At 42.6% G+C, this 23,104-nt stretch overlaps 1 protein-coding gene across 3 annotated transcripts in view; it reads left to right on the forward strand.

Annotated features, from left to right (window-relative positions):
- Nucleotides 1-23,104, forward strand: part of LOC126203811 (TWiK family of potassium channels protein 18) — a 1,380,696-nt gene that overhangs the window by 312,640 nt on the left and 1,044,952 nt on the right. The window lies entirely within an intron of this gene.

The following is a 23,104-nucleotide window of genomic DNA, read 5'->3' on the forward strand; positions in this document are numbered from 1 at the left end:
TTGGTATACGTCTTTTATCCTCAACTCGTGAGAGCAGGGCGGCTGTCGTAAGACTTCATCCATTTCATCCAAATACTCCAACAAGCTGAGTTAGGGAGAGGAAATCTCAAACGTAAAATCTTTATGAGGAGATTCTCAGTTCCAGCATTCACTTGATAGTCAAGAGAAACCTCCCAAAAATCTTGACTGTGTTGAGAGGCTGAACTTATTTCAATGTGTTTCTGGGGAAAAATTCAAACTGTCTGTGCTGATACACATTAATTCTTTGCAGGACTGGCACATCTCATATGTCATTTAAGACATTAAGTTATTACTATCCGAATTCTATTTGCATCAATTTATTGACTAGTAAGTGCCTGTAATTAAGAATGTCAGTGATAGCCAGGATTAAGCCTTCTAGTTGTACAGGGTGGTCCATTGATAGTGACCGGGCCAAATATCTCACGAAATAAGCACCAAACGGAAAAACTACAAAGAACGAAACTCGTCTAGCTTAAAGGGGGAAACCAGATGGTGCTATGGTTGGCCCGCTAGATGGCACTGCCATAGGTCGAACGGATATCTACTGCGTTTTTTTAAATAGGAACCCCATTTTTATTACATATTCATGTAGTACGTAAAGAAATATTAATGTTTTAGTTTGACCACTTCTTTCGCTTTGTGATATATACGTGGTATCACGTAACATTCGGCCAGTGCGGCCGGTATTTGCTTCGTGATACATTACCCGTGTTAAAATAGACCGTTTACCAATTGAGGAAAAGGTCGATATCGTGTAGGTGTATGGCTATTGTGATCAAAATGCCCAACGGGCGTGTGCTATGTATGCTGCTCGGTATTCTGGGCGACATGATCCAAGTGTCCGAACCGTTCGCCGGATAGTTACGTTATTTAAGAAAACAGGAAGTGATCAACCACCACCTGCAACAAGTGATGATGCCCACATAGGTGTTTTAGCTGCTTTCGCGTCTAATCCGCACGTCAGTAGGAGACAAAGTGCGCGAGAATCGGGAATCTCAAAAACGTCGGTGTTGAGAATGCTACATCAACATAAATTTCACCCGTACCATATTTCTAAGCACCAGGAATTGCATGGCCACGACTTTGAACGTCGTGTACAGTTCTGCCATTGGGCACAAGAGAAATTACGGGACGATGACAGATGTTTTGCACGCGTTCTATTTAGCGACGAAGCGTCATTCACCAACAGCGGTAACGTAAACCGGCTTAATATGCACTGTTGGGCAACGGAAAATACACGATGGCTGCGAAAAGTGGAACATCAGCGACCGTGGCAGGTTAATGTATGGTGCGGAATTATGGGAGAAAGGATAATTGGCCCTCATTTTATCGATGGCAATCTAAATGGAGCAATGTATGCTGATTTCTTACGTAATGTTCTACCGTTTTACTACAAGATGTTTCACTGCATGAGAGAATGGCGATGTACTTCCAACATGATGGATGTCCGGCACACAGCGCGCGTGCGGTTGAAGCGGTCTTGAATAGCATATATCTGGACAGGTGGATTGGTCGTCGTCGCACCATACCACGGCCCGCACGTTCACCGGATCTGACGTCCCCGGATTTCTTTCTGTGGGGAAAGTTGAAGGGTATTTGCTATCGTGATCCACCGTCAACGCACGGAAGGCGAACTAGACATCACTTTGAGCATTTATTGCATTAATGTGGTATTTACAGGTAATGACGCTATAACAGCATGCGTTCACAGAAATGATAAGTTCACAAAGGTACATGCATCACATTGGAACTACCGAAATAAAATATTCAAACTTACCTAAGTTCTGCATTTTAATTTAAAAAACCTACCAGTTACCAGCTGTTCGTCTAAAAATTGTGAGCCAAATGTTTGTGACTATTACAGCGCCATCTACCACAAAGCGAAAAAAGTGGTCCAACTAAAATATTCATATTTCTTTACTTACTACACGAATATGTAATAAAAATGGGGGTTCCTATTTTAAAAAGACGCACTTGATATGCTTCACCTATGGCAGCATCATCTAGCGCTATCTGGTTTCCCCCTTCAAGCTAGACAAGTTTCATTCTTTGTAGTTTTTTCGTTTGACGCTTATTTCGTGAGATATTTGGCCCTGTCACGATCAACGGACCACCCTGTGTATTAATTCCTTCTCCTTTATAGTGCTGCTTTGGGTATAATATCCTCAGCTAGGTATGTGATGAACCATTCTGGACACAGACTCCCAGGCAAGTGGCTTGATGTTTGGTCCAACTCTCCTGGGAGTTGGAGCTGACCTACCAGAGGAGAGAGGGAGGGAATGAGATAAAGTTGTCTCTCAGGGCAGGTTCCGCACAACGATGCCCTAGTTGTTAATCATGGGTGTCTGAGCGTCTTTTCCTGTAGTTTTTCGCATGACGCGCCCTGTACACTAAGGAGTCCAGACCTACATTCACAGAAGTAGTATAACGTAGTGTCCACATCACTTGTGCTCGTACATAATCTGGTTTTACCAGCAATACCATCTGGGCAAAACACATTTCAAAGAAACTCCATTCTGTATCTAGGAGTCGCCTTTCAAGAACGCTGTGCAAGGGGAAGTCGATAACAAAGATCTCTGCATTCAATGAGAAGTGACAGAGCTGCATTATAGACAGGAATTCCTTAGTCTGTCTAAAGTAATGAGCCGCTTTCTGGTGCAGCTTTAGGTGGGGTGAGCACGCTCTGGTCTAAAATGTTGTAAGAGTGCTGCTCATTGGTGAATCTTAGAGAAGAAGTCAGGAGACCAGTTTCTGAGAAATATGGAAGAGGAGACGAGAAAATCGGCTGCTGGATAGTGGGAGTGACACTGAGAATTGCCTAAGAACTGCGTATGTGGTAGTGAAACTATTGGTTGATGTAGTAAACCTTTTGAGAGGAGGGAGATACTTGTCTTATTATCGTAAATACAATTTCATAGAGCGTTTTTAATGATGCATGGGAACTGCGCAAAGTTGTAGAGAGGAGAAGGCAGTTGGTGTTGGAAGAAAACACTGCGGACATTCGGCAAAGAATACTTCACATAGACTTCGTGTGGAGATCCGCAGGCGGAGACTTCAGGTTGGGATGTGGAGGAGAACACTTTGGCTTGTTATAAGGGCGCAGGAGAGAGGGCATTGCCTACAGATAATGTTCCAGCAATCGGCAGCTCAAGTATGTTCTGCGAAACTTTACGCGTATCCCGAGTGACTGTAGGCACATATATGACTCAAACTGTAAGGTTATTTACTTGTATAGTTTTTCATTAATCTGAAAGATTCAAGCAGTCACTGTGCGTTCACTGCAAATTTCTTTTTCCGTAAGTCAAGCGTAGATTTCGGTGTTACTCCATTCACCTAAACTTGCACTCTTGGCCATAATATTCACTTGTTAGAATAACACTGTTCCAAGCCAATAATTAATTTCTTTTTCTCTGTATTTATTGTGACCAAGCAGATCCTCTTATAATATGTTATCCGTATATGCTAGCAGGGAACTTAGTAATAAACCATGGCTTAATGTGAACCATTATTTAATTTCATACAAGAGCAATCTGTTTATCATCTGTGTGGGGCAACACTCGTTTCTCATCTTTGCTAGGGCCACCCTTGTCCTATTAGTTATTCGTTGCATAACGCCTTTTTATCACTTGCCTATGTGTTCATGGTGAACGATCTAGCTACTGGACAGTCAAACCGGTGGGGACCATTTTCACATCCACAGGGGTATGTAGAAAGCACAGCTGTAGCCCCATTATTTAATTTCATACAAGAGCAATCTGTTTATCATCTGTGTGGGGCAACACTCGTTTCTCATCTTTGCTAGGGCCACCCTTGTCCTATTAGTTATTCGTTGCATAACGCCTTTTTATCACTTGCCTATGGGTTCATGGTGAACGATCTAGCTACTGAACAGTCAAACCGGTGGGGACCATTTTCACATCCACAGGGGTATGTAGAAAGCACAGCTGTAGCCTCACAGTGTGTTCTCTTGTTTCAAAGCAGCATTTGTAGCTATGCACTGTTTGCTGATCGAATCTCAACTGCGAGAAATATGTTGTTATAATAGTGTTCTGATAGGCCAACCATGCACACAGGAACAAAATTCTGAAGAATGAAGTGACATTTAAAACAAGATGATCCATGCAGTCCCTATGTTGGAGCCTATAAATGAGAAAGAGTTCCAGAACAGGAAACAGAGGAGTGCTATTTCAGAACTTTATCATGGCAATAGTTCAGGAGGCGATTTCGTTGGTACGTTGTTACACACCTATTTTTTTTTCCAAAAACTGCCCCAAATCGAATATAACATTAGCATATGATCACAGTGACGAGTCGCCTCTGTGTCGGATAGGGAGACAATCCCTGGGTGAAACCTGACAAGGGCGCACTGGCCAATGCCACTAGCTTCATCAGACTTACCTTTTTACGACTGGACTCCGGGCACTCCGTAGACATCACAGACACGTTGTCCCATGGCGTAAGGCCTCCAGCAGTCACGTGTACACTTGAGACACCACAGAAAGTCAGGTCGACATAAACGACTTGTTTACGCAATACGCATTAATGTGACAAGTCAAGGGGATACCTCCAAAACTCGTGTCGGACCTCCTTTCTCTCGGCGTAGTGCAGCAACTCGAACTCAGTTACACGACTCAGTCATTTGAAACACATTCACACTATTTCACGATTTACACTTGTAACCTCTCCACACGAAATTTTGTTAAATGAAAATGGAAATGGAGCCAAGCGTAACCTCCCCGCAAAAAATTGATAAATGAAAATTGACCATAAACTCACACAATAATATTAATTGAATAATGAACCATGAACGAAATGTAACCTCCTAACAGAAATAATAATATCTGGTAAATTTTATAAGGACAGCAGCGCTGACCTTCGGCCCTGTATTCTGAATAAAACAAGCAAAAATTCTTACCTCAATAAAACTGCAATTATACATCTGCTCTTATTTATCGACACAGCTTCGTGCAATGCTGGCGTATATATTTTTTTTATTCTTGGAAGCAATGATAATGCATTGGAAAAATTCTTTAAATTGAAATGAATACTTTTCTTTAAAAAAAGGTTACTTTATATTGTAAAAATTATTATTGGGGCATTTTTTTAACAAATTAAATTACAATTAACACACATTATTAATTATGCGCAAGGCTGCTTCTTTACCTTCTACAACAATACTCATCCTCCAGAGTCCTGACCAGAGCACACAGCCGACGCATGCCGACTCCCGCAGACTACTCCTGTCCACTCGCTACTGTATCCGACTGACTACTACTGTCTACTCGCGCAGACAAGCGCAGACAGACTTCTACTGTCGACTCGCGCAGACTGGCGACAAGCAACAACTGACAATAAACTACTCTCTGGTCAGAGATTCTGTCATGCCTCACCCATCGCCGGCGAAGCATACACCTTACACACTCGACGCAGAAAGCTGGGGTACGCTAATTCCGTCCTGGTGGGAGTACGGGGTGGCGGCAGGAAGGGCATCCGGCCACCCCTTAAAATTAACGTGCCAAACCCGGTTAACCATGGCCGACCCTGCGTAACCGCGGGACAAGGCGCAAGCGACAGATCGTGCAGCAACTCGAAGTGGCGTGGACTACGCAAGTCGTTGGAAGTAGTCTGCAGAAATGTTGAGCCATGCTGCCTTCATAGATGTCCCTAATTGCGAAAGTATTGCCAGTGCACGAACTGGTCTCTCTATTATGTCCCATAAATGTTTGGTGGGATCCATTTCGGGCTCTCGAAAAGTCCAGCATGTTCCGCAAACTAATCGCATACATTTGTGGCCTGGTGACATGGCGAAATGCCATCCATAAAACTTCCATCTTGTTTGATAACATGTATTCCATGGCTGCAGAGGGTCATAAAGTAGCCGAACGTAACTTTTACTGTCAGTGATAGGTACAGTTGGACCACAGGAGCTACTTAAACACAGCGCACGCCATTATAAAGCCACCACCACCTTGCACACTGCCGTATTGACAACTTGCGTCCATGGCTTCGGGGGTCTACGCCACAGTCGAGCCCTGCGGTCTTACCAACCGAAATCGGGACTTATCTGACCAGAGCAGGGTTTTCCAATCGTCTAGGGTCTGACCGATACGGTTACGAGCCCAGCGGAGGCGCTGCAGGAAACGTCTTGCTATTAGTAAATTCATTTCCGTTGGTCGTCTTCTGCCATAGCCCATTAATGCCATATAGACTTCTGCGGTTTTTTCATGCACTGTTGGTTTTCTGTTAGTATTGACAACTATTCTCAAACGCCGGTGGTCTCGGTGGTTAATTGAAGGCCATCGGCCACTGCGTTGTCCATGTGAAGAGGTAATCCCTGAAATTTACCGTTCTGGGAACTGCGTTTCTCGAAATATTGAGTTTCCTAGAGAATTCCGAATCATGATGTCCCTTGCGTTTAGCTGCAACTACCATTCCGCTTTCAGAGTCTGTTAATTCCCTCTTGTGGCCGTAATCATGTCTCAAACTTTTTCACACGAATCACCTGAGTGCAAATGACAGCTCCGCCAATACGCTACCCTGCTATGCATTGTATATGCAAAACTACCATCACCGTTGTATGTGCCTATGACTATCCCATGACTTCTGTCACCTCAGTGTATATTGTCCCAGTATATTCCCTTGTGAGGCCAGCTTTCACCTGACTGCACATGATGGTGTGGGGAGTTTTCCTTGCACGACATAAACTCTTCACTCTTAGGGATTCTTACGTTAGAATATTTTGTTACGGTTCCTTATGATCTTCTGTTAAGGAAACCGAATTCAACAACTTTCTTCCCGCAATAGTCCATCTAAATTTTCTGATAACCTAAGCTGTCACTTACGTAAAGTTGAAAGTGGAGGGCTACCTAGGATAAATTGTGAGGGTAAGTCCAAACAGCCTGCACTCGGTGGTTCGTTGACTGTGTGAGAAGGCAACGGATAAGGGAGGGAAATGATCCTAGTATAACATGTAGCCTTTTCCACGTACCGTACGGTCATTTGCAGGCCACATATGTAGATGTCGTTGTACACGCCTTGGTACACGTCAGCATGTATGCACAATAGCACCACTTCAATGAGTACCGAAACTTAATTCTGAACAGTCAGTACTCCATAAAAAGTCAGCCAACTGGTTTCGTTATGTCAAATGTATGAGCTGCAAATTTCACTTTCTTGAACACACAGAAAAGCAGTTACGCAAATAAATAAATGTATATAGATTCTTCGCAGAACTGCAGGTTTACTTTTCGCATTCATAGAACACAGGGATTCTTCGAAATACCGTAGTCTTTGTCATTTAGATTACATTTAAAAGCATTCTAACTTGTGTTTCCTGTCCATTTGACAGCAGGGTCATTAAAACCAAGGGCTTTTCTGTGAACCAGGCGCTAATCGTGCAAGACATAAAAAACACGCTTGCCATTAATCACCTGAAGCGAATTGTTTGAAGACGTAATTCTAGGAAAACGGCAAGATGGAAATAGAGAACAGATCATTCAAGTTTTGTGCAATAGCTGAAATTAAAGTTCTGTTAAGAAATACATTTAAAACTGCCTTCTTTTCACTCCATTTCTTTAAAAACCGCAGACAGAATACTTGCAACGGATAGAAAAATTTATATTATAGTTTTTAATTCTTTAAGTATTTTTATAAAAACATTTGTTTCGACTATTTTGATCCGCTGATACAGTTGTTTGCATTGCGCAGTGGTTTAATTCCTTTTGAAAGACAACTGTTGCTCCGTCACTGAATGTCTTCATTCACTTGCCATTTACAATCAATTTTCACTCCACAGAATCATCCATCACATTACTATCTTAATCATATTACTCTGGTCTACACTCACTCTATTCATTTTAAGAAACGTTAATACCTGTTCACTTCGATGTGAAATAAACGAATTTTATGTTTAAAATTTTTCCTTATCTCTCATTCCGTTGAAAAACGAGGAACTGATTTTACGATAAAGGGAAATTTTGCATTGTTGCTAATTTTTGTGTTGGTACAAATAAAGGCTGATAACAAGAGCTGAACAAACGACATTCGTGTTCGAACGGACTCGAGATTTCCCGATACACCGCAGCGTTCTATGCAATGTCGAGCTTATTCGAACGATCACGTGACATTTGACAAGCACAGCGCAAATGCGACGGATACGCAAGAAACTACGAACTAGTCAAACACTACGCTATACCTCTGTTTAAAATTTTACTATCTGTGGACCACTCGACGACTTGCTTACTGAGTTCTTGTCCTTCCCTCTGGAACATAGGGCCGTGACTAAATTCCTGCATCTGGTGAGATTTCTTCACTTCAGGTTTTCCCATCCTCTGCAGCTTATCTCTCAATCGTACTTTTCCAGGTCTGTTTGGGACGACCACGTTTTCTAACTGCTTGAGGGTTCCAGTCCAACGCCACCCTTTCAACAGCTCCATCTGGTTTCCTCAATGTATGCCCAATCCAGTTCCATTTTCTTTCCTTGATTTGTATATCGATTGCCTGCTGATTTGTCTCCCTCCAAAGATCTTCATTTATCATTATATCTGGCTATCACATATTTAAAATGCGCCAGAGATAGTGGTTGATAAAAAAAATTGGAGCTGGTTTTTGATGTTGTTAGTCACCTTCCAAGTTTCGCAACCATACAACCGAACAACCTTCACATTGCTACTGAAAAGACGGAGTTTGGTCTTCTTTGAGATGTTCCTATTTTTTCAAACAGGGTACAGTTGTACAAACGCACCATTTACTTTGCGGATGCGATTACGGACGTCCTTCTCAGCTCCTCCTATACCCGTGACTATACTTCCGAGATAGAGGAAAGACTGGACCTGTGCTACGTCCTCTTCATAAATGGCAAGCCTAGTCGTGATGGTCGAATTTATCCGCATTCCTTTGGTTTTGCTAACATTGATCTTGAGGCCTGCAACTTCAGCCTCTCTCTGTAACCTGGCTCGATATCGTTGTGCCGTTACGCAGATGTCGTCCGCGAAATCTATATCTTAGAGCCTATCCCACATCCCCCATCCCCCATTACACACCTCTCTTCCGTGCCCCCATCACTCTCTTAATCACATGGTCCAACACCAAAAGAAATAGAGTTGGCGAAAGAATGTACCCATGTCGTACTCCAGAATAAACTTGGAAAGGCTTTGTTCGTTTTCCATTATGTAGTACTTGCCATTCATAGTCTCCATACATTTCCTTGATGACGTTAATAATCTTCGGTGGAACGCCATATTTTGCAAGTGTATCTCACATGATTCTTCGAGTGACAGAGTCGAAAGCCTTTTGAATGAAGGTAAGGTAGAGGGTGTGTTGCCACTCCGCACTTTGTTCCAGAATAATTCTGAGAGTACTGATAAGATCCACACAGCTTCGATGTTTTCTAAAACCCGCCTGCACTCTCCTCAGTTGTGCTTCCACAGAATCCTTAATGCGGTTTAGAATGATCCTCCAAAGTACCTTACTCGGTACTGACAATGGGGTAATACCCCGCCAGTTGTTGCAGTTAGTAACATCTGCTTTTTTGGGTATTTTCACGATAATACCTCGTTTCCAGTCTGTTGACAGTTTCTCCTCTCTCCATATCCTCTCTAAGAGGATGGACAAAGTAGCTCGACAGTGGTGCTCAAGTCTGTTTTCAGCATCTCAGATGTTACATGATCTTGTCCTGGTGCCTTCCCATTCTTGATCTGCTTCAGCGCTATCCGAATTTCTGCTTTCGTGGGTGCATTTACACCAATGCTTGGACTAGGATCATTGTATTCCGAAGTAGCATTATATCTTACTACTGCACACGTCCTATGGTGTCTGAACACATTCACGAGTTCTTATACATTAGCGGTACGTATTGATATGTAGGTTAAACATTTATGCTGATTTTTACGTAAAGGTAAAATGACAGACGAAAAAGTTGTCTTCCCAAAAATGTAACTTCACTGAAACCGAGGTAATACCTATTTTATTTGTTTGTGAAAGACTGTAATTATTTACAAGATAAGTTACAAATAAGCCATTCAGTTCCTGTTCACGCATTAAAATAACACGTAGAAACGTTACCATATTTCAATCAATTTGAAAACAAGACAGCAGTATCTAGATGAAAGAATCCGAAAAATTTAACAAGAACCAAATGCCGGACGAAAGAAATACATAGCAATAAACTGACTGTAATTTTTATCGCTAGAATGAATTACAGCGGCGAGGTCCGACATGGAAATAGCACCGCCAGACGTCACCAGATGGCGGGACTGGCGAAAGGTCGAGAATTGGACAAAATGTTGATGGCAATCTTTCATTTATTTATTCGTTGCTGCTGTTTTTACGCATGATTTGCATCCTAGAAAAAATTTTAGTCCATGTTTCACATTTTTATCATTTAAATCCATAGTTCACAAAACAACTAAGACAGGTCATTGATAGTGCCAAGAAAAGTCGCTAGATTACAGGCCGATCACAAGATCGAACTAAACCCGAGATTTTCCGAACTGTGAGGCAAACTGTTCGAACAGTCTGAGTAGTGCTGGAACACAGCCCTACTGTCAACACTGAGTCTGCCATGTTTTGTTCCTAGGAAAGCGACTGTGTTTACATAAATGTCCTTTATTGTGCTTAGAGAATTCCTCTTTTCCAGTAATTTTTTATGTTTGAGATAATATTTTAACAGGTAAACAAGAAATCAAGCGCGAAACTTTATCTACCTTCATGGGTGCAAAAGATACATTCATAATCTAAATTCTCTTAAGCAATATTTTGTTTGCGTTTCAGATTAGTTCACGTTTGTAGATACAATTCGTCTAGCGCCTTATCTGTAACAATATGAACCTCTGTGCTGATTCCATTTGCCTATTTGCAGAAATTCTACTTGCTTCTATCTCCGTCTACGAGATTACTCTGAAATTCAGAATTAAATTCATGGCAGAGGATCCATCTAACCACCTTCATGATGTTACTCTACCGTTCTACTTTCGCACAGCGTGCGGACAAAACTAGCACTTTAATATTTTCTTGAGAGTTTTGGTTTCTCTTGCTTTGTTATGATGACTATTTCTCTTTATGTAGGTGGGCTCCAAAAGAATATGTTCACACTGTGAGCAGAAAGCTGGTCATTGAAATGTCTTGAAAGATCCTGCCGCAACGAAAAATGGTTTGGTTTTAATGACTGTCACCCCAATTCGCGTATCGTATCCGTGGTAACTCTTCCCTATTAGAAAACGAGCTGTTATTCTTTGGACTTTTTCGAAGTCCTCCGTCAGTCCTATTTAGGCGGATCAAACACCGGACAGCAATACTCCAGAAGACTGCGGACAAGCGTAGTTTGTTGCATTTTGAAAGTATTCTGCCAACAATCACAATCTTTGGTTTGCTTTCCCCACATTATCTATGTGATCGTTCAAATTTAAGTTATTCGTAATTGTAATTCCTGAGTATTTAGATTTGTGTAATTTACCGTGTAACCGAAATTTAGCTTAACGGGTTCATTTTAGTATTAAAGTCTCTGTATACCCATATTTTTATCGATGGTTGCGGGACTGGGCTGTTAGATAGAGGATGTCAAACACCTTTCAACCGTCAATTTTCAACCTTAGGCGCTGCTGATGCATGGTTGTTTACATCTTTGGGCGGGTTTAGTGACATCTCTGAACAGCGAAAGGGACTGTGTCTGTGATACAATATCCACACTTACCGTCAATCTTCAGGAGTTTGAAGTGTGTAGAAGCCTGCTTGGCGGCACCTGAGTTCTCGTTCGATCATTGGCGTTTGGGAACTGGTGCTGGACTATATGTAGCGGGCAGTGCCATAGGTTGGCGGACGTAGATTACTACACCTGTGGACGACGGCAGAGCGACCGTCTTCTCCGGCCCACACTGCAGAAGCCCACTCAGCAGCAGTAACCACCCCATTGCTCTTCACCAGCTGTGCGGCAGTACTGCACTTACACACGTCAGGACAAGGCGTGTTGTCATGCAGATATCCTAGGCGCCTGCCTGAATCTTTGATGTTTGCTGTACAGAAAAATACAACGACTATTTCGAACCTGGGCTTAGCTAGATCTGATCCCGCTTCCCTCTAGTGGGGGAGTATGAAATGTCAGACAGTTCGCTCTGACAAGTCTACCCCTGACCTCACACCCTCAAAAAGGACTCGAAGCCACTCATCACTGTCCATGCCTTTACCCTCAGGTGAAAGAGTAGGTCACACAACTGCACTCGACAAATCCCTCGTTTACGCTGGGAACTGTCGCACAGGAGTAAAAAGTGGGCTACACCGCACATTAAGCAAGTAAGTTGCCTTTGTGCAAGGATAATGTTCTCCAAAAGCGCTGGTTATCCAGGACGCAAAAGGTGATTAAGTTACATAAAGTGGCTGTATGAATCCATTACCCGTATTCCCTGTCCACACATTAATGCTATTATGGGAACCTGATGCCTTGTTTCTGTGGTTGCTCGAGCATTTGCACCTCCTCACATGTGGCTTCTGCGGTAATTTATTATACACTCTGTATGGATCCCGCTTCATTAGGCAAAAATCTGGGTAAGTGAGAGTAGAACTCGCGCACATACAAAAAAAACTCAGTAATGTGTTATAGACAGTTCCTGAATCCCTGGAGTCAAGAATGTCGACAACTTTTGCCTGTTATCAATATCGGCACTGACAAGAATCAAAACATGTGATATAAATTGCTGCATCTTTTGATTGCGTTTACGTAGAAGCTTAAATGGTTTATTATAAAATCGAATGACCGCAGTCTTTAGTATGTGACAAATATCAACTTCATATGTCCACCTCTTCGTGAAAAAAAGGGGTGAAACAGAAGGAAAGACAGGAAGACAAGTAACGAATGACTAAAAAAAAATCGTGTGATAAAATTACAAATTAACCATTCTCATATTTGTTTTCCTCTTCTTGCGCTGTGTAACCTTACTTCTTGCCAAATTTCATGTTCCCTTGTCAATGAGAAAATGCCCTGTTGATGCTGAAAAGTGAGTTTGCGAGTATCAAAATATGTAACATAAATGGCCGTATCTCTTTATAGTATTGACTTCAAAACCATTGACCTTAGTGGCATAAATTTCCGCTGAGAAAACCTGTTCTTGACAGACAAACGGACAACAAAGTAATCCTATAAGTTTTCAGTTTTTATCGATTGAGGTGCGGAACTCAACAAATGCGGTCTACCAACTGCGGGTCTCCAGCAAGTTCTGTTAGATTTCATTGACAGCTGTGTAATCTGCCATGGCGAGCTTGTGACCCAGTGGCATGCACACGCCCTAACATTGAAAACTCGTGCTGAACTGACTGCGCAAAGAAATCTTTTACGCCTGCACGAGCTCCAGTTCTTTTCGCATTCGATCATAGATCATTTCCTGTTTGTTCTAATGCACGGCCCACCATAAGCAGCGTGTGAACTGTGTGAGCGCTACCAGCATCACATGTCAGGTTTTTGGAATAACCCAGTATCTGAAGTCGCTGGCACAATTGGCTGAACATATTTTTAACTTTTTATTAGCAGAGCAGCCGAGACTACTTATCTTTTATTATACTTTTTTCTGTAATACTGAATTTGGACTAGATGAGCCATCTTCAGATCAAGTAACGAAATAAATAAACAAAACCATCGATTATTATCTATGATCTAAGTTATTTATGGTTATGTATGAAAGATATACATATGCAAATATACCAGGTTACCCAACTACTGGAAGACTGTTACTATTACCGGTGTAAGCAGTTCCGTGTCGTTGCAATCGAGAATTCATCAAAAACTCAGCGGTAATATGTGATTGTATGTCAGAAATTTAGTGTAACCATCTAGATAAAATAACACTAAACCTGCATCTACACTTACATACGCACACTGCAACCCACCGTATGCTGTATGGCGGAGGGTACTATGTACCAGTGCTAGCAATTTCTTTTCTTGTTCCACCTACAAATGAGCGTGGGAAAAACGACTCTTTACACGTCTCACTACGAGCACTAATTTCTCTTGTCTTGTCTTGGCGATCTTTACTCGAAATGCACAGGTGGTTATAGTTAAACTTTCGCTATTTGATAGATCCTCCATAAAAAAAGTGATCCAACGGTACTAAAATTTCGTCGAAACTTTGTCAAGACACAAGAAAGAGAGGTAACGAATAAACGATCGAAAGAAACACATTTTAATTTCCACATGAAAGGAGTAACATTTCTTAATTGCGTACCATGTATGCGCTCCAGATTGCAAACCTTATTCAATGCGACAGATCTGATCCACGATAGCCTGGAACCGTACTAGAGAAAGCTCTACTGCTGCCCGAAACATCTCAGATGGGAAGTTGGTTTGCCTCTATCGGTATCTCATCTTCAACCCCCGTCGTGTGTCAAAAATGGTTCAAATGGCTCTGAGCACTATGGCACTTAACTTCTGAGGTCATCAGTCCCCTAGAACTTAGAACTACTTAAGCCTAACTAACCTAAGGACATCACACACATCCATGCCCGAGGCAGGATTCGTACCTGCGACCGCAGAGGTCGCGCGGTTCCAGACTGTAGCGCCTAGAACCGCCCGGCCCCTCTGGCCGGCTCCGTCGTGTGTCGGTGTCCCGTTGATAAGCTCTGTCCTTCAGATAACGTCACAGCCAGGAACCACACGGGTTCAAATCTGGTAATCTTGATGGTTACGCAGTATGGAACGATCTACGAATGATTAGTTTCTCCAAATGTCTTACGGGGTAACCACGTGACCTCACGAGGAATGTGGTGGAACTCCACCGTGCATCAAAACAGTTGAGTCCGAAGCACCTGTCTCCCGCAGAGCAGAGATTGCATGTTGATGGAGTAACGTGTGCCGTTCACGTTGCGTGTCCTTGGTCCTTCGGGTCCGAGTTCCTCTTACGTCGCCATATCAGTACACTTCCCAACGAAAAGTAATGACACTAACGCCTCTAACAACGCAAATCCTGCACCGTACGGTCTCAAAGTCATTTCTATATAGTTGGTTACCCATATGGCAATAGTTTTTCGTCTACAGTGGCTCAAGCAGCGAAATGTTAACTAAGAGTATAACCACCCTGTACGTTGGCGGCAGTACAGTCGTTTTACAGTCAGCCTTAAATGACAGTTCTTCAAATTTTCTCAATTGTGTTCTGCAAAACGAATGTGACCTTTCCTCCACGTATTCTTATCTGAGCTCATTGAGCCTCTCTGAAATACTCGCATACTGATCGAAGCTACCGCTACCGAATGTAGCAGCACAATTCTGAATTGCTTCGAAGTCTTATTTTAACTTGACCTGGTGGGGATCGAAAACATTCGAGCAGCACTCAAAAATGGGTCTCACTAGTGTTATATACACGGTCTCCTTTATAAAGAGCGATACTTCCCCTTCTCTGGAACTCCCCCAATTAATCGAAGGCCCACAGTCTCCGTTCCTACTACCGTCCTTACGCGCTTGTTTCACCTCATATCGCATAGCATCGTTGCGCCTTGATATTTAATCGTCGTCAGGCAGCGCACCACTAAACACTGTATCCGAATATTACAGGATTGGTTCTCCTAACCATCTGCCTAAATTTATGCGCTGAAGCGTCAAAAGAACTGGTATACGTATGTGTATTCAAATACAGAGACATGTAAACAGGCAGAATACGGCGCTGCGGTCGGCAACGCCTACATGAGACAAGTGTCTGGCGCAATTGTCAGATCTGTCACTGCTGCTACAATGGCAAGTTATCAATATTTAAGCGAGTTTGAACGTGGTGTTACAGTAGGCGCACGAGTGATGGGACACAGCATCTCCAAGGTAGCGATTAAGTGGGGATTTTCCCGTATGGCCATTTCACGAGCGTACCATGGATATCAGGAATCCGATAAAACATCAAATCTCCGACATCGCTGCGACCGGAGAAAGATCCTATACGTTGTTTTCTGGATGGTTGCCAGCAGAATGATGGTCCTGTTCAAAAAGTTGATCAGTTGCTTTGTTTCCCAGGTTAAGTTAATATTTACGGTTGCAAATTTAAATTTTGTCTTTATTTTTAACTCAAATTGCAAAGGTTTCCAAGATTGTCAGCGCTCCTTGTTGGTGCAGACACTCCAGAAACCGAACGTCTGATAGCACTCCTTTCAGGAGTAGTGTATTAGCCACCTGGAGTAATATTGGTTTTTTCATTGCATATCGTAGTTATCGTATTTTTGCAGAGCTGAGACTAGCATGAGATACAGTCGCCCACCAAACTGCGCTCCATTCGGGAACAGATTTTCGACTTCAATTAATTCTGTAATTAATTTATAAGGCAGTTTTTATATAATTTGCTATCGTCAGTTTCACCAGGGACTCCGGGTCAACGATTCTTCGTGGTGGTGCCGTTGAGTTTCCGTTTCATAGGTATCTGATTGTGTTCAGAAAATTCCTGGTCTATAGATATGACAGTTGCTTCTTAATAGCCTACGTATTCTAATCATGACGCTGTGGCAAACGAGCGCATAGAGTACTGTAAGAATTCTTCTCTTGTTGCTTGCATGGCAATGGGTAATTAGTACTGAGGACGCTGAACTTCACATTTATTAGCCTTCTAGGAGGTATGGACAGAGCTTATATTACTATAACTTAATTGCACTAACATTAAAATAATCTCTGGTGGGCAATTTCTACGGAAACAGTGTGAGCTGGAAGCTGTAAACGAAACTAATTAGCTTCAAGCGATATAGCAATGTGCAAACTGCGAGTAGTGAAACTCTACGCAGCAGTACGAACAGTCATTTACTTTTAGAAAAATGTTTTATCGTTTGTGGATGAACTAAGTACGAAAATATAAGAGATTTTCAAGTCGGTTGAATGTTTTGCTAAAGAGAGAAAAATAATTTACGCTACATCAGTGTTCAGGAACGAATGGTTTTAAATCCATTGCCAATTATTTTCATGTTCTTCCGCATAGCGTGAGGTATGAGTCAGCGCTAGGAAAAATGGAGCGCATACAAAGATGTGTCGTCTAAATGGCCTCAAGCTTCTTTGACTCTTAACTAGCGAACTCTCTGGACAAGGCGCCATACATTTCATTTTTTTTTTTTTTTTTTTTTTTTGAAAAGTTCCAGAACTTCCTTTCAAGGAGGCCCCTAAGCAATCTTCCTTCCCTCCCTCCACCGACTTATGGAACCGGAGGAAACGTAAATACAGAGCGTATCAAAAAGAATAAACGTATTTCGAATGCATATACACTGCTGGCCACCGTAAATGCAACACCCTGAAGGAAGCATCCGAATCAAGTGAAATTTACACCATGAGTTTGCAGCGATGAGATATGCAACTGATTAGAATTTCAGCGCAGACGCACATCACGCGCGCCTGTGGCGCCACCTCATAGCGCCATTTAAGGCTTGGCGATTTCGACGAGTGTACGTTCGGCACGTGTGTTTACCTTGTGGTTGTTTCACAAGACGATCAGTTATGCCTCGTAGACAACAGCGAACATCTTTTGATCAAGTATCCGAGTTCGACAGAGGAAGGATAGTGGCTTACCGAGATTGTGGATTATCATACAGAGAAATCGCTAGTCGTGTTGGACGAAACCAAACAACTGTAATGCGGATATGTGACCGTTGGATGCAGGAGGGTACGACGGACCGACGTGGTCGATCGCATTCACCTCGGTGCACCACTGCACGTGCTGATAGGCAAATTGTGCGCATGGCAGTGACGGATCGCTCAGTGACATCCCGAACCATAGCACAGCACATTGCGTCTGTAACGCATCATCCAGTGTCTGCGCGTACCATTCGACGCCGTTTACAGCAGAGTGGTCTGTCCGCAAGACGTCCATTGCTTCGTCTACCATTGACGCAGAACCACAGACGTCTCCGTCGCCAATGGTGTGATGACAGACGGATTTGGACGGCAGAATGGAATGACGTTGTCTTTACTGACGAGGCACGCTTCTGCCTGCAGCACCACGATGGTCGGATTCGAGTGTGGAGACACCGTGGAGAGAGGATGCTGGACAACTGCATTATGTACCGCCACACTGGTCTTGCACCGGGTATTATGGTATGGGGCGGCATTGGATATTACTCTCGCACGCCTCTAGTACGCATTGCCGGTACTTTAAATAGCCGGCGCTACATATCCGAGGTGCTGGAGCCAGTTGTCCTTCCTTACCTTCAGGGCTCGGCCACAGCCATATTTCAACAGGATATTGCGCGACCACACGTCGCACACATTGTCCAAAGGTTCTTCGTCAATAACCAGATTGAATTGCTTCCCTGGCCGGCTCGCTCTCCGGATCTTTCGCCGATAGAAAACATGTGGTCCATGGTTGCTCAACGAGTGACCCAGATTACATCCCCAGCTGCCACACCAGATGATCTTTGGCAACGTGTGGAAGCTGCTTGGGCTGCTGTACCCCAGGAACACATCCAACGTCTCTTTGACTCAATGCCGAGACGTGTGGCAGCGGTGATCTCCAACAATGGCGGCTACTCTGGCTACTGATTCTGGCAGGAACCACATGTCACAGTCGTCTGTAAACGTAATCATTTGATACTTGGTCAACATGTTATCTACAAAATAAATTTTGTTGTGCTGCCTCTTGTCTTTCTTGGTGTTGCATTTACGGTGGCCAGCAGTGTATTTATTAAACTTTAAGGCATACGAATATGAAACTTTACACACACATTTACGAACCTCTCAAGACCAGGTTACAGATGTTTAATATGTCCTCCATCAGCGACAAGAACAATCACATCGATACGCAAAATCCGCCATACTCGGTGAAGCATGACCTTCGTCACTGATGTTATGGCAGTACGGATCTAGTTCCTCAACTCTTCCAGGTTCTGTGGTAGTGGTGGTACATAAACGTTTTCTTTAACGAAACCCCACAGGAAGAAGTCAAATCTGGTTACCGTGAAGCCCAGCTGAGACATGCTAGGTCGCCAGCCCCTTGACGACCCATCCAACTGTTCGGTATAGTTTCACTCCGATATTCACGCACTTGACGACTCCAGTGCGGGGGTGCCACGTCTTGTCGAAAATTAAAGTTGTCTTCGTGCAGCGTCGGAATCAACCAGTTTTGTAACATAACGAGATACTGCTGAGCCTTAGCCTTGTTTCCAACAGAGAAGAATGGGCCGTAAACAGATGACCTGGATATCGCACAAAACACATTGACTTTGGGCAAATCTCGTACATGTTCAATAGCTGCATGCGGGTTCTGTAGGCTCCAAATTCGAACATTGTGTCTGTTTACCTGACCACTAACATGGAAAGTCGCTTCATCACTGAACATGATGTGTTGTGCGAAAGTGTTATCATTGTCAATAGCATCAAGAATCTCGTTACAAAATCCCACACGTTTGCGTTTGTCATCAGGACGCAGAGCTTGTAACACCTGTAACTTGTACGGCTTCATAACCAACCGACGTCTCAAAACACGCCAAATTGTTGTTGTAGGCAGTTGTACCTCGCGACTGGCACGAGGAGTTGATTTTGAAGGAATCCGTTGGAAAGCAGTTTGAATTCGTGCAACATTTTCTTCAGGAACACGAGGGCGGCCATGGCTCCTTCCTTTGCATACACATCCTGTATCTAGAAACTGTCGATACCATCTGAGAATGTTCCACCCATTCGCAGAATCAATTTGGTAGCTCAACCTGAAACGTCTTTGCACTGTAATCACGGAATTGCACTTCGCAAACTCGAGTACACAAAATGATTTGTGCTGCGGTTTAGCCATTTTAAACATATGACGGTTAACAAGCAAAACAGAAGGCAACTGACATCTGGCGGCTGTTAAATAAACCAGACTGTGTGTTCGTTTCTCCAATAGCCGAGCCGAGGTGCAGCGACCGATAGTATGGACAAAATAATACTTACTCTTTTTTGTACACCTTGTATATGTTACAATGTAAGAGCACTCTCTGCCAGGCACTTCACAGAAATTCGCCGAGAATGGATTGAGGTATACAGATACAGATACAGAGACAGACGTATAAGGAAAGAAAATTAATAAAACTCACAATAATGGACGTCAATAACTCGCACAAATCAAGAGGAGAGGTCCTGTGTAAAATAATTTGAGAACGTACATTAAAATCCTCTACGCAGGGAGAAAAGAAACACGAGCGAAATGAAGAGAGTGGTGGAACTTACTGCATACATAAGACCCAGAAAATGAAACAGATATATTTACACTTTTCCATCATTGAAACAACTATTGCATCTGAAGAATCTGCTCATTTGATCAAAGATGTTTCGCCTAGTGATACAAGATTAATTCAGCGGTTACCACGAACAGTTTTAGGAATGTGTACAGTTGATAGGCGTGTTAGGTTATTGGTGCAAGGTTGAGAAAGATCTGTGAAATCAGAAGCTGACGCCTACCGAGTCAATTTTTTTTAGATGAATGTATGTAAATCGAACTACTTCATTGAAGATGCTCAAAAAGTGTGCCAAAAACATTTTAGAGAGAATAAATTCAGTGTTCAGTAATAAAAAGCAATAAGGAATTGATATAAAACTTACTTTCTGGGAGTACCTTTTGCTTGGGTGCAACACACACCTTTCGCGTTTTCTCCCACCGTAAATCATTTTCATCATTATTAAAGAATCTCTGGAGGATATTCATTCAGTACCGGCATTTTCTTTGAAATTTGACATTTTTTTGGTGCTGGACTAATCTCAGCTAGCATATTCGCTGTGCCTTGTAACACTGTGTATGGCAGTGACCCTCTTGAACTTTTATTACCAGCTGCAGGCTACTTTAAAAACGCCAAGTAAACCATCACTTGTCCCAGGAATTTCCTTAATAAGGCCGTCATACGACTCTCTGGCCTCTGTTGTAGAAACGGTAAGTTCAGATTACAACAATTATTTATTTATTATGTCTAATAAGCGGTTTCAGTATAAGCAACCAACCTGAGACATCTTCCACCATAAACAATTAATGTCGTGTTTTCTGACATGTTGGTCTCTAAAATACGAATCGTTATCCAATTGATTTTGATTCATCCAAATTAATAATAACTGTTAGCCATATCCAGTTCTTTGCTGTGTCTGTTTTGTTGGCACATTCACGCCTTTCGATATATTAGCGTCCTTTTTTTTAGCCATAGTAGAAGTTATTGACGATGATGAATTCCCTTAAATGAAGTACATTGAAATTCAAATGGATATAACGTCCGATAGCTATTTGGTGATGAAGAAGCTTGCATAGGATAGAGTACTGCGAAGAGCTGCATTAAAGCAGTCTTCAGACTGAACACATCAGCATGATCAGATCATCATCAGCTCGAAGGAAGACAACTTCTCATCCAAGATCTTCGTAAAGGTTAAAGCAAGTACTCAGAGCTACTAATGTACTCCATATCTTAATAATGTTCAAACTTGTGTGAATTCCTAACGGATCAAACTGCTGAGGTCATTGGTCCCTTGACTTACTCACTACTTAAACTATCTTACGCTACTAAGAACAACACAAACCCATGCCAGAGGGAGGACTCGAATCTCCGGCGGGAGGGGCCGCGCAATCAGTGACATGGCGCCTCTAACCGCGCGGCCATTCCATGCGGTATATCTTAATAAGCTGGACAGTTGATGTAAGATGCTCTGGCATGTCAAAGTTAAAACCAGTATTTACAAAATAGTTCTCCAAACGCATCCGTCTATATTACAAGACACACAGAACATCACTGATACAACTTACACATATTGCTGTTTATGTAAATTTTTTGTGAGAGCCAAGATCGCTTGATTTTAAGTTCATTATTCGCGTCATCTTCAGATTGGCACTAAACTATGCTTATATATTCAAATATATGTGTCGTCGACATTGGGAATAAAGTGTAAATACGTTAAAAATGACAAACTATGTGGAATTTTTTAATGCATTTACACTTTGTTCTCAAAAAGTCTAGGACACAAGTATATGAGCGCACACGAAAAGTGTAATGCCAGTCTGAAGGTAACAGCACGATTCTGTCGATACTAGTAATTGGAATAAAGGTCATAAATGAAGCGATCTTGGCTTCCACAAAAGATACGAGTACACGTGACTGATAAAAGAGCGCAGCTGAACTGACAGCACAGGATAGAGAAGTAAAGATTTTATAAATGCGATCGTGGCTGAGAAATTGTCTTAATTCTTGCTGAATATTTACAGATGCCCCTTTCTACTCAATATGAGAAAGTTAAACTTCAACAGTGCTGCTGTCGCATTTTTCAATGATTTCCTTGTTCAGTTAGATCGGCAACTTCCTTCTGCAACGAAAGTTTAGTATCATTTTGTATTCAGATTCCTCGCCCAGTCCGAGTATCGAAACGGAGGAAGGCCAGAAGTACTTGCTCTTCATAACACGGCCCCAGCTTGTTCCCACACAAGGTTCCACCTTTGCTTCAGGCATGTCCCTTGGGTCCGTCCACTGAACCGACATTGTTCGTAAATACCGCAGCCTGCGCTTCTCCGGCACTTCCTGCTGTTCTGAGGCCTTCGATAGACGCTCTTGATAGTGCTTCTCGAACACGAAATTACTGCCCTTGTCCTCCCGTGGACGTTATCAGAAACATGTAGTGACGTTACAGTAAAAAAGTACGTTGGTCATTAAGGAAAACGCATCGCATTGCATATACTTTCAAGTGGTTCAACTTGCCCACGTGAAGTACCACGATAAAAGCTCATGGCAAGCCGGCCAAAGAGCCCACACTTCCCGGTGCAATAATAATTTGGTCGACTAATACACTGATTGACCTTGCACTGTCGCCTGATAAAGGAAGTAAGAGCGTACGGAATATCAGACCAGCTGTGTGGCTGGATTGAAGAGTTTTTGGCAAACAGAACACAGCATGTTGTTATCAATGGAGAGACGTCTACAGACGTTAAAGTAACCTCTGGCGTGTCACAGGGGAGTGTTATGGGACCATTGATTTTCACAATATATATAAATGACCTAGTAGATAGTGTCGGAAGTTCCATGCGGCTTTTCGCGGATGATGCTGTAGTATACAGAGAAGTTGCAGCATTAGAAAATTGCAGTGAAATGCAGGAAGATCTGCAGCGGATAGGCACTTGGTGCAGGGAGTGGCAACTGATCCTTAACATAGACAAAT

Source organism: Schistocerca nitens, chromosome 9, assembly GCF_023898315.1.
Source record: "Schistocerca nitens isolate TAMUIC-IGC-003100 chromosome 9, iqSchNite1.1, whole genome shotgun sequence".
NCBI classification, from domain to species: domain Eukaryota; kingdom Metazoa; phylum Arthropoda; class Insecta; order Orthoptera; family Acrididae; genus Schistocerca; species Schistocerca nitens.